This window comes from Aptenodytes forsteri, unplaced genomic scaffold (genome assembly GCF_000699145.1).
Source record: "Aptenodytes forsteri isolate BGI_AS27 unplaced genomic scaffold, ASM69914v1 Scaffold371, whole genome shotgun sequence".
Lineage (NCBI taxonomy): Eukaryota > Metazoa > Chordata > Aves > Sphenisciformes > Spheniscidae > Aptenodytes > Aptenodytes forsteri.
Genome location: NW_008795322.1, coordinates 1,029,748 through 1,041,130, shown reverse-complemented (window position 1 = coordinate 1,041,130; position 11,383 = coordinate 1,029,748). Strand labels below are relative to the sequence as shown.

At 38.7% G+C, this 11,383-nt stretch overlaps 1 protein-coding gene across 1 annotated transcript in view; it reads right to left on the bottom strand.

Annotated features, from left to right (window-relative positions):
- LOC103899476 (protocadherin-11 X-linked) overlaps positions 1-11,360 on the bottom strand; it is a 532,785-nt gene extending 521,425 nt beyond the window's left edge. Inside the window, exon 1 of the mRNA XM_019472250.1 lies at positions 11,137-11,360. The gene's annotated coding sequence lies outside the window, so the exon portion shown is untranslated. The remainder of the gene's footprint in view (positions 1-11,136) is intronic.
- Between the last annotated feature and the right edge of the window lie 23 nt (positions 11,361-11,383).

Here is an 11,383-nt window from a genome sequence, read left to right as displayed (position 1 = left end):
GGAAGCTGAGAAGTCCTTGACCAGTGTAAGCACTGCTGAGCAACAACTAAAACATCGGTGTGTTATCAACATTATTCTCATCCTAGATCCAAAACACAGCACTGTACCAGCTGCTAGGAAGGAAATTAACTCTATCCCAGCTGAAACCAGGACAAGAAGAACAAAAACGTACAGCAGGTCTTCCTCAGAAAGAGAAAGGAAACTGAAAAGTGTTTGATAGATCAAAAGCAGTACTTTAAACTGTATTCAGAACAGCACTGTAGAAAGACAGTGAATAGACGACTTGTTGAAGTGGCAGCCTGTCTATATAACCTCAGTTCAAGGAGGCCTCCAAAAATTACACCAAATAGCACACACTGGGACAGGAATAGCACACAACGCTGAGATCCAAATCCAAGAAGAAAAATAACAGCTCTCTTCTGCTCACTAGCAGGTTCCTCTTTCTGTCCTGTTCCTCACTTCTTCACTACTCCTGGAACAACCAGAACAGCAAGGACATAGCAAGCTCCTGAACTGGAGCGAAAAATCACAATCAAGACAAAGTGAAAAGGTATGACCTATACAGAGGAGTCAATGTCTTTTTCATTGAACCACAGAGAAGTTCAGACTGGAAGACACCTCTGGAGATGCTGCCTAGCCAAATCTGCTTAAAGCTTCTAAGTTACATTAGGTTGCCTAGGGCCTTAGGTCAAGCTTTGAAAATTTCCAAGGATTTTTCTGAATATTCAATGAACGTTTTTGTAGTATGCAAAAAGGAGAAACCGCTTCAAGTATTTCTTTTGGTTTACTACCAAGATTATCTTATGTGCTAGCAGCTTCAAATAATCACACTTTTTATCACTAGGAAACTCAGATGAATACACAGTTTAGGTTCAGGAAAACAGAAAATGGCAAAGGATCTAGTGCAAATTAGCATGCATAACCCAGCCTGAAATCACACTGATGTCAAGGACATCAGGCAACTCTTCGTATTGACAGAAATATGTAACTACGACTAGGGCTCCCATTTATAGGGTCCTTCATAACGCTGAGTAGGATCTCCAAAATCTCAGAAAGAAATTACCTGTTGCCAACCCACAAAGGATTTGACATGTTTCTCCCTCCAAAACAGTTACGGCTGAGGTTTTAAGAACTACATCAGTCAAAGCTGTATGTATTAAAAGCAAAGGAAAGGAGGAAAGTCTGACATAACTGTGGCTCACAAAATGATGGATGGCATCCTTAATCTGTTCTTATGGATCACAAAATAGTCTATTAAAAATGGTAATTCCCTCAGTGATCAGACTAAGAAATATCTAAGCGTATCTAACTTTTGTGAGGCTCATCAACAGGTGTTTACTACCATAGTAACTTACTGAAGCTGTTTCCAAGAGTATTTGGAAATTTCATCATTTCAACTTCACTGTCCCTTAGAGGTTCCCTACACTTTATCTGTCTTCCCCATCAGAGATATTTGTAATGTCACAGCATTACGTATTTATTATATATACATATAACCACATATACAGCAGTTAAAGAGATGCCCTGACCAAGTCATCACTTTAATTACTGAAGCATCCCAAATTTTTCAGAAAGTAGTTTCTGCTGGTTGATTAATATCTTCATCAACCGCTGTCTTGCAGTTCAGCAGATCAGCAAAAGTGATGACTTTTGCTTCAGCAATGACTAAATCAAGACATAGATCCGATACTCTGAAGTCACTGAATTTTCAGAATTTAGTTAATCTTGCAATAGCCATACTACATCACCTGTCAGCCTCATCTAAATCACTTACTTTAAACCTTTTTCCAATGATTTCTTTCAAGCTTTTTTAGCGTTTATAACACAATAAAAACTAAAAGTACCGTACCTGTCAAAACGAATTACATAGAAGGAACTGAGACCGTACACATTTTTTGCAGACTGATGTTGCACTGTTTTTGATTCAGACATTATTTTTTAAATACTCATTTTTGATAAGTGCAGTACAACAAAAATACAAACGTTGACATTAAGGGGACTCATAACAAATGGCACTTATATGAAGCCAGATTAAGCTTTCATCAAACTTAACAGGAAAATATTCTGGGTTTTTATATTTTCCCATTGATGTTAAACAATGACCAAAACCTGAAACCTGCTTTAAGGTAGCAAGATAAAAAAATATCGAAAGAAAGCAGCTACTGAACAAATTGTGTGACTCAGTATATAAAGCTAAGCAGTCCCAAATAGCAATAATATTTTGTCAATTAAGATTTTTTGGTAATTTAAAAATAGCCTACACCGTGATTCCAAAGAGCACTACTCAAACACAGAATTGGAGCCAAATTCCATTCACACTGTTAGAAACTTCTTACTGAATTTGAGCTGTGTAATGCAATACAATCACGAAAAAGACTGTCCTACCACAACAAATTTACCAGCATATTTACCTTTTTCTCCAACTTAATGGATAGTACAATGGATTTCAGGTTTAGTCCACCATTCTATAATGAATAAAAATAAACAATTTTTATCACAAATTCAGGCAAATTTCAGTCAGTTCTTTTCCTTTTTACTAAACTCTTCCTCCAGTGTTTTAACTCCTGTTTCTTGTCTCAGTTTGTCTGACTGGGTTTTAAAGTTTCAATGAACAGAAAGTAAAAAGGATCTCTTTTTCTGACTGGAATTCACGCTTAGTGTGCTTGTCTTAAAGTATAACCAGGTCTTTTTCCAGTGCTGAAGGTTCAACTCGGGAACAGTTAGTTATGGTTGATGCTTAATCGTATCTGTTTGATGAGCCACAAAACACAGAATGTTAAATAAGAAGTAATAGGCCCCAAACTCAACCCACATCATGGTACTGTACAGCCTTACTATAATAGATTCCTTTCTCTGACAGCTTTTCTAATTTTTCGGCTCCTCCTCTCTGTTGAAGTATTTAAAATCTGCTTGAATGAAATAAAATTGATAGAAAGGACATAGTCATTCCTCAAAAAGTTTCTTTTGTGCAACTCTGGTAAAGACTGCAAGTTTTTAGCTTAAGTTCATAGTTTGCTTTTAGGTTTTTGATAATCATCCTGGAGTTCCTCCATATTTTGAATATCGGATGTGACTGGTTTTATTGTCCCTATTATTCAAAGAAATGTAAGAAAACGTGGATGAGGTACAAACTGTTACTATAGCCAGTCTTTAACAAAAATGGTACTGTTTTCAAAAACACTTAAAAGATTTCTGAAAGCAGACAAGCTTTAGGCTCTTTCAGAGTCCGACTCACTTTGAAAATGGGACTTGGACACCCAAGCTATGGAAGTCCTTTTGAAAATATTAGTCCTGCCTCAGTTGCATGATAAAAATTATAAGTTTACTGCTTTTCGCCTTCAATTAACAAAGTTAATTCAAAGACACTTTTTTTTCAAAGAACCTAAAGAAATTGAATTTCTGTATCATTGAAGAGGAACATGAATTCTTTATTATTTTCTACTTGTTTCCTCACTGTTGTAAAAAGGAGGCAGGGGTTATTAACAAGCTTTCACCTACATGTTAAGATGACACTTCTATTTCTATTAGAAAATATCCTTCCACTCTATACGCTATGCTCTAATAAACAATTCGGTCGAATTTAAAAAGTGAGAAGGAGTGGGCATCATGTAAATTCAATTTTCTTTGTTTTCAGGGACAGGAGAAGAAAGCAGGATTTTTTAAGCGCCTTCATTAAAACATTCAAAAGTGACACGGACAACACCCAAACTCTTTGGAGAGTCATTGGTATTTAGTCACCAAGAGTATCTCTTCCTTCAGCACACACGCTTCAGATAGTTCGGTGATCTCATGGCTCAATCCTGACACAGTACTACAGCCAGAAGATAGCACTGGTTCATTTCTCATCACAAGGCTATCAACATTCGACACATCCTACCTAACCTTATTCCTCAGTTAAGAAAACAACAGTTTCTGGCCACACGCGCTAGTGATACACTTCTTTGACACAGACTATTAATGTCTTTGCTTTCTGACTCACATTCACTTTTTTTAAAGTGGTCAACTTTTTTTTCCCCGACGTGCCAAATGTCTTTTTTCCCCCCCCTTCGTAGCTTGAAACACCTTGAGTTAATGTTCTGTGACCTCATCTCAAACGCACTTTGTATTATGCTTTAGGGCACTTTCAAAGCAGTTCTTGAAAATAGTTTTCTTTGTATAGGTAGATAAAGCTAAACTCTAAAAGATATCAACTAACTGATATTTGACTGAACGTATTGTCAGAAAATAAATAAATAAATGTAACTGATGGCCCACAATTCTGCAGCCTTTTGAGGAGGTATTCCAAAGAAATATTTTGTTAAGAAAGTGTGGTTTACGGTGTTCTCCTAGATGTATTGTCTTTTTAAAGAGCTTATACATGAAAAACGAGAGGGTGGGGGAGGATGTGGGATTTTGGTGTGAATACCAAAAATGTTACAAAAGTTCCATTTTGTAGTCATCATTATTCAAGATTGATTAGGTACAATTAAAATACACTTATTTTCCCATATCTAAGGTCCCTTAGATAACTTTCATTCCCCAGATTTAACTAATGCCATAAACAATTACACGTGTACACATACGTGATTTTTTTCCTGAAGTTTATGGTGGAATCATACAGGATAAAGTAGGAATACCTGCTACTTCAGCTGCTCTTTGGCCAGAGGCAAAGGCCATTCTCAATGATCTGAGAAAACTACTACAAACTAGGACAACAAAACCCTTGATGTACTTTATATCCAGTTTTCTTTAATAAGTCATAAAATTCCAGATCTCTTGAATGTGAATTTTAAAAAGAATTCTCTGATAATTAGACACAAACGTACACTTGTCTGACAAGCACTTAACTGACCTCCTGTAGTAGAGTCCCGACTGCAGGAAACTGTTATGAAACCCTTAGCTGGAATCCATCATTCTGGTGAAGTCTCACATGCAGACAAGGCAGGGGGATGAACGGAAAATGAACTTCATGCATTTCATTCCCAACTTTCATCCCCCAAATTATTGCTGTGGTGCCTTGTATTCTAGATCTTAATTTACCACACGTTGTCCCGTACGTTTTCCAAGGGTCAATTAAATGACTTATAAAGTAAAGCCATTATTCCTTTTAATGATAGCTTTAATTTCATGCCTTATATCTTGCATGTATTTATAAATTACTGGCAGCAGCTATAATCTGAACACACTACTACAGGGAGGTCCCACATTATTTGAGTCCAGAGTTATATATGCGCATTACAGTTCCTATTAAGTCACCATTTAATGAAGTTTCAAAACACCAGAGTTCATCTGCACTTTTCTTCAGGGAATGCGATGGCGCACTCTTCGGCTGTTTAACATTGACAAGTCAAGTGTAGGTCTTTCATCATAAACATGATGAAAATCTCTTTCCAACTTGTGAATCCAACCTGCACCTTGGCAAAATGCTTCCCATGGAAGCTACGCTCCATTTCAGGAAGAAAACCACTAAGTGAACCCAATGGTCCAGGTAACGGTGTGCCTGGCAGGACACAAAGTTTCATACTTGTTTGTCAAAAGACAGGAAGATACGTATTTTTGTAATTACAAAAGCAATCACAAAACCTGCATAAATGACTAAACATGGGTTTAAACTATGACTTGCATTAGCAGAGATAAAGCTCAGGTCCTCCTCAAAGTCAGGAAACTTTCCTTAGTTACAGGCTAAAGGCAGGCAGTTGACTTTTTTATAGCTGTTCCCTACGCTACATTTTAGTGGAACCTGCTGTTCTGTCATCCCCCAAATATTTTTCACTTTTCTTGTGGTGGGCACGTATGCATCTTATGTGCCAGGGACTACAGCTGGAAACAAGACTGTATGTGGCTTTACCGTGCCCACATATGCGATCGTAGATCCAGGAGATCATAGATTTCCATACATATACATTTATTTATTTGACAAGATAGCACGGAGCAGTAACAGTGATGGTGTAAGTAGCTGGTTAAATGAAATATGCTGTGCCTAAAGCATTCCGAACTCTTACTTGGGATTTTTTTTCCCTGTAGCATGTATTTCCTGCTACTTTGGTAGACAGCATAAAGCGCACGTAATTACTAATTAAATTCTTACAAAAATAATAAAGCTATGTCCTTAAGGGTGTAACAGATAAATGCTGATATACAAAAAGTCTACATCATCAGTGATGTCTTATTTCTAGACCATCTTGGAGGAAAAAGTCATCCCCAAAACAACCATATTGAACCAAAGCAGTACACGACGCAAGATGTTCCCCTGGTGGGAAAATGAAGCAGGCAAAGTTTCTTAGCACAGTGAACTGCCATATTAAACCCCACAGCGATGGGTTTTAAATACAGTGGGCCACCTCTGTTTATGATGTCACTATTGAATTTGGAAGTCTCCAACAACTTCAGCGTTCATCTGTCTCTCTGAGAACATACTTGGCGCTCTGCTGATCTGGTTATGTAGGTTCCCTTGAAATTACATAATCCTTGCGGAGTCTATCGCAACTTAAATGAAGGAAAACAACAGCCATTTAAAAAAGAACTTTCCTGAAAAGTTAGTAAAGCACTTGCTGTTAAACGGGGTAAGTTCTGCCGTCCTCGCAAGCAAAACTCCTCTACAGCAAGGCCTTCTGTACCACATTAACACGCCGAACTCCTACACAAGTGGCGGAAGTTAACGTATGTACGTCGTGTCGTGCAAGAAGCAATTATTGAAGGCCCTGTTCCGATAGGAATTTTTTCACAGGCTCAGGCCATGTTGGATCAAGAAGGCCAAATCTTATGTCATCTATGGGAAAACATTTATTTTCTAAGCGCATCTGAAACAAAGTAACTTTCAACAGGGCATTTATTAAAGGCAATGACAAAAGACTTCAAATAAAAAGAATGCTTAATTATGACACAGTTACAGAAAACCCTTTACAGTTTCTTATTTACAGTCAAAACTACCGTGATTTGCATGTATCTACAGACTAAACTCCACAGTCTTTTTTACCTGTATTCTAATTTTTATATTAACTTTCCCTGGACCTTCATGACACCTCCTGTGCAACTGAGGTGGGTTTGCTGGGGGTTTTTTCATTCAAATATGAAATCTTACTGCGTGATTGTGAAAACATTATTCATTTTCCTTATTTGGAAACAGGAATTTTTTTCTAAAAAGTTTTTTGAAAATTAAAAAATACATCTATCTTTCGTTCACTTGTGCCAGAGGTGCTAAATACTATTATTATCACTCAAAATGTATTTTCCACTAATCCCACTCTCAGTCACAACGTAACACCTTAAAGACAAATTTGAGGACCGTTTAAACTCCTCTTTCAGTGGAGCTTTTAAATGTGCAAAAGCTGTAGAAGCTTTTATGCTTCCTGGCAAGTCACTCTACTAATTCAGAGACCGTAATTGAAAAAGACTGCTTTAAACCTATTTTCCTCACTTTACCGTTGGATAATGAGAATGGAATCTCCCCACAGATCGTAAGGGATAATCAAATTCCCATTTCCACCCTAAATTTCCTGCTTCCTATTACTTGCCTGTATATTTGCAGGGAGCACCAATTTTCAGAAGACCCAAGAAAAACACGGTCACCACTACTTCACCGCACTAAAGACAGACAACTGTTGCAAATTTCCTCTCAGTGATCTCATTGCAGAAGGAGGTAATTGGGACAGAAGGCTGTTAATCTCCCTTACGAATTTTTATTTAAATGACAAAGCTTTCATCCAAACAATACTCATTTATTTCATCCAATCCAAAACACCTGGAATACAGCAAGCTGTATCTTGAACCTACTACTTGCACGTGGGTACTATATAGCACATGCAACTGTAACGTTGAATCCACATGCATTTTTAATTCTAGCCTTTTAACTTCTAACCTGAAATACGCACAAAGTTATTACAAGCGTTCACATACTTCGTCTGCACAGATGAAGCAACTACTTCACTGTTAGAAGATGGCTCTCTGACGGAGATAGGCAATTGTAAGAGGCTGGGGGATGCTGTAGAAGGAAGGGTTCTGTTCAAGTGTAAACTGGCCATTAGTCCCACGGCCGTCCCCGTGATGGGAGCGGGATTACCACAAGGGCTGCTCTCAGGTGGACTACCCGGCCAGTGTGCTTTAGTAGCAGCATCCCCCAAATGCTTCTAACACCTGTGTCAGACAATCAACATTCTTCAGAAATGCGTAGTTCTTTTTAGCTTATAGAAAGGATAACTTCACTGCTTAAGATACGAGGTTTGGGGTTTGGTCTTGTTGTTCTTGTAACTTAACCCTCAGAAGAACTAACTGGAATAATGCCAAAGGCCTTAGTTCTAATGCAATCTAAACCTGAACCATTAAACTGAGATCTGACTAATTCCTGTTCTGAGCCAGGGCTGTTCTCCTTTAAGAAAAGCCCAGCTGCCTGCTTAACAACCACAGGCCCCTTTACAATCCAGGTATAAACGCTCACCTGGATCCACAAGGGGTTTTCCAAATCTGAAAGGATTTTTTTTTCCTTTTCATCTCTAAATTTTTCAGGCAGGCATTATTTTCTACTAAGCTTTCTATAAATTCAACTTAACGGTGCTCTATTGGCAAATGCCAATTGTTACTACACTTCATTGCTTAGGATATCTTTTTTTTTTACTATATGAATGTGTTTAACTTAAGCTTAGAGCCCGTCTTTAAAACTAGCTGTTAAATTACTAAGCAAATGGGGGTTTTAATGGAAGGACTGACATATTCTTAACTATGGGAGCGTCAATGGCTCCAGTATAAGATTACTCAAGTCCATGTAGAATACAAATGCAATACAGGACCACAGGTTCAGATCTTTGATCTCCTTTTTTGCAGAGGCTGTGATGTATAAAGCCAATTCCACTGAGCAGACAGTACTACGCTGAATATAAATTATCCTTTAACTATAGTGAGGCTCACATTTAAAGAAATGCTGCAAGGATGAACAATGCAGCCATGAAGCAGAGTTCTTCTGTAGCAAAAATACAGACCAAGATCTGCATGGATAACCATGGTTTTGAAAGACAAATTTTTCCTCAGCTGTTATTTGATAAAAAATAGAGTCAAATCTGGAACATTTGTACATACAGAGGTACAATTAGAGCAGACTGCTTGCTCTTTCTATAAAAAAGTGAGCTAGGAATACTTGCTTTATTTTCCAGATTAAGCATCATTCCCCTAAGCAGCATAACAAATGATTTTAAAATGTGGAAACCAACAGTCTCAACTGAATATGGCTTGAAATTTAAACACATCTTTTCCAGATCTCTCTTTAGAGGAAGAACCTTCTGCCTACTGAGCTAACACTAAGCTCCCTGGAGTTTAGCCATGAATATTCTAAACCCATCTCTTACAATTCACTAGAAGTCGTCTTTTGCCAAAATAAAATGCTTAAGAGGAATTCAATACGCTTACGCTGCTTTTCTTCATTTTATTTAAAATAAGTGTTTCCATCTCAACTTTATGCCAAATATACAGCAGGAGAGAGACTGAGCTGTGGAGCTATTGCCTCAGATTTTGTACACAACTCAAATGGGAAAACAAATTACTTCTGAGAACATCGGATATTTCCTTTTGTTTTATTCTATATAATTTTGTATTTAACCGGCTCTTTTGCAGTTATACATAAATACTCCTGAGGATTCTTACAGGAATCTCTCTGCTGCTTACGTAAGTTATAACTAAGAAATGGTTCTTTCCCACTCTGTGATGTTTATTTGTGCGCCAACTTTGTTTGTGTGTCTGGAAATGTTAGCAAATAAATAAATAACTTTTTTCTATCTTACCTCTTTTGACCTGTGTAATCTGGCAGATCAATGCTACTTCCACTGCTGACAACCAAAAAGTTGAAATTTATCTTTGCTTAACCTTTTTGTTCTCCTTAGGTCTCCTTTCAGTAAGGCTTGAAGAAGGTGCTCTTTGTGGCTCAGTTCTCTATGCCAGAATAAAATTTTGCACAAGAAGAACACAAGGGCGAGTTGATAATATCTACTGTCCTCAGCTCTGCTCGGGTTCAATAAACTTGAACATCTTCTCCCCTCCTTTGCCAATCGAGATAAGCAGCAACAATTACTCAGAATGTATTATCAACTCAAGCTCAGAAAGTCGGGATCAGAGGAGTCAGCTCCACCTCTCAAGCTTACAGTTGCTTTCAGTGTCCGAGAGGGGCAAATAAGTCCCCGTTTGCCTCTTGACATACACCTCACAGCTACTTCTTACAGGCAACTACGCCAAGGCTGCAAAAGGAAAATGAGATAAATCCTCTGCTTTCCAGATCGCCTACAAGGTCTCTGCCTGTAGCCGGCAGGCTGTAAGCTTTGTGCCATTATGGCAAAAGTCACAAATGAACCATCCTTCTCTTCCCCAAACGGTAACATTCTCTCCTTGCCTTTCTGTGCTCTCCATAGCTGAAACCAAGAATTCATTGGACACCACTGCAATGCCTCTAACCAATTCTATCTGCATCCAGAGCTTGAGTAAATGAAAATATATTTCAGCTTGGTCTGGTTTTTATCCCATCCCAGTACTCCACGTATACAGCAACTTTAAGCTTACAGACATCCCTTCACGGTTCAAGAAAATCCTTCAATCAAAGAACTTCATTTACAATCCAGCATGGTTTTTGCTTTCTCGTCTCTCCACAGCAGCTAGGCATTTTGATGCAATCCTCATTTAATGCAATCTCCATTACAGGATTATGATCACATCAATAAAACGTTCCACATATTTTTTTTCCCATCCCTCTCCCTCTCTCATTAACACTAGGCGCTATGTCTGCAAAAAACACCAGATCAAGCAGGGTGACGGGATGCTCCAGGGAGGTAGCGGGGGCCACACGTTCAACAAAATGCAACAGCCAATGCAAACTGCCCATCAGAGCCCGAGACCGTCGATCTCCCCATTCCTGAGCTGTGTGAGTTAGCTCACTGTCCGCGCTGCGAGCACAGATCATAAACGTGCTGTGTTACCAGCCTAGAAATAAATACATCGTTTGCAGTCACTTGTGAGCTCCGTGTACTTTTCACAGGAGCAGACTTTCATTTTACTTGATCAGTTCCAGCCTATTAATACTGTTCTGGATGAACTGCTGATGCTCTGCTGAAAGGGGGATGCTGGAGAAAAGATGTCACATAAAAGGATATAAACCCCCCTCTTTTCCCCAAGCCCCCTTCTTACCTTCAGCGCCTTCTCTGCACAAGACGTCAGTCTACACGGGCTCCTCAGCGCATCGTCAAGGCGTTTAGAGTAATGAAGGCTGCCCCACTGCATGGAAGTTAGACCGCTTTGCAACAGCAAATCCTCGATCCAAAACACAAGCCGCTTCTTCCCGTGCGGTTGTGCCGAGCACGATTCATAAGCGACTTCCACATAGGGAATAGAATTGTAAAAGAAAAGGGGGGGGGGGGGGGGGGGTCTTATATTT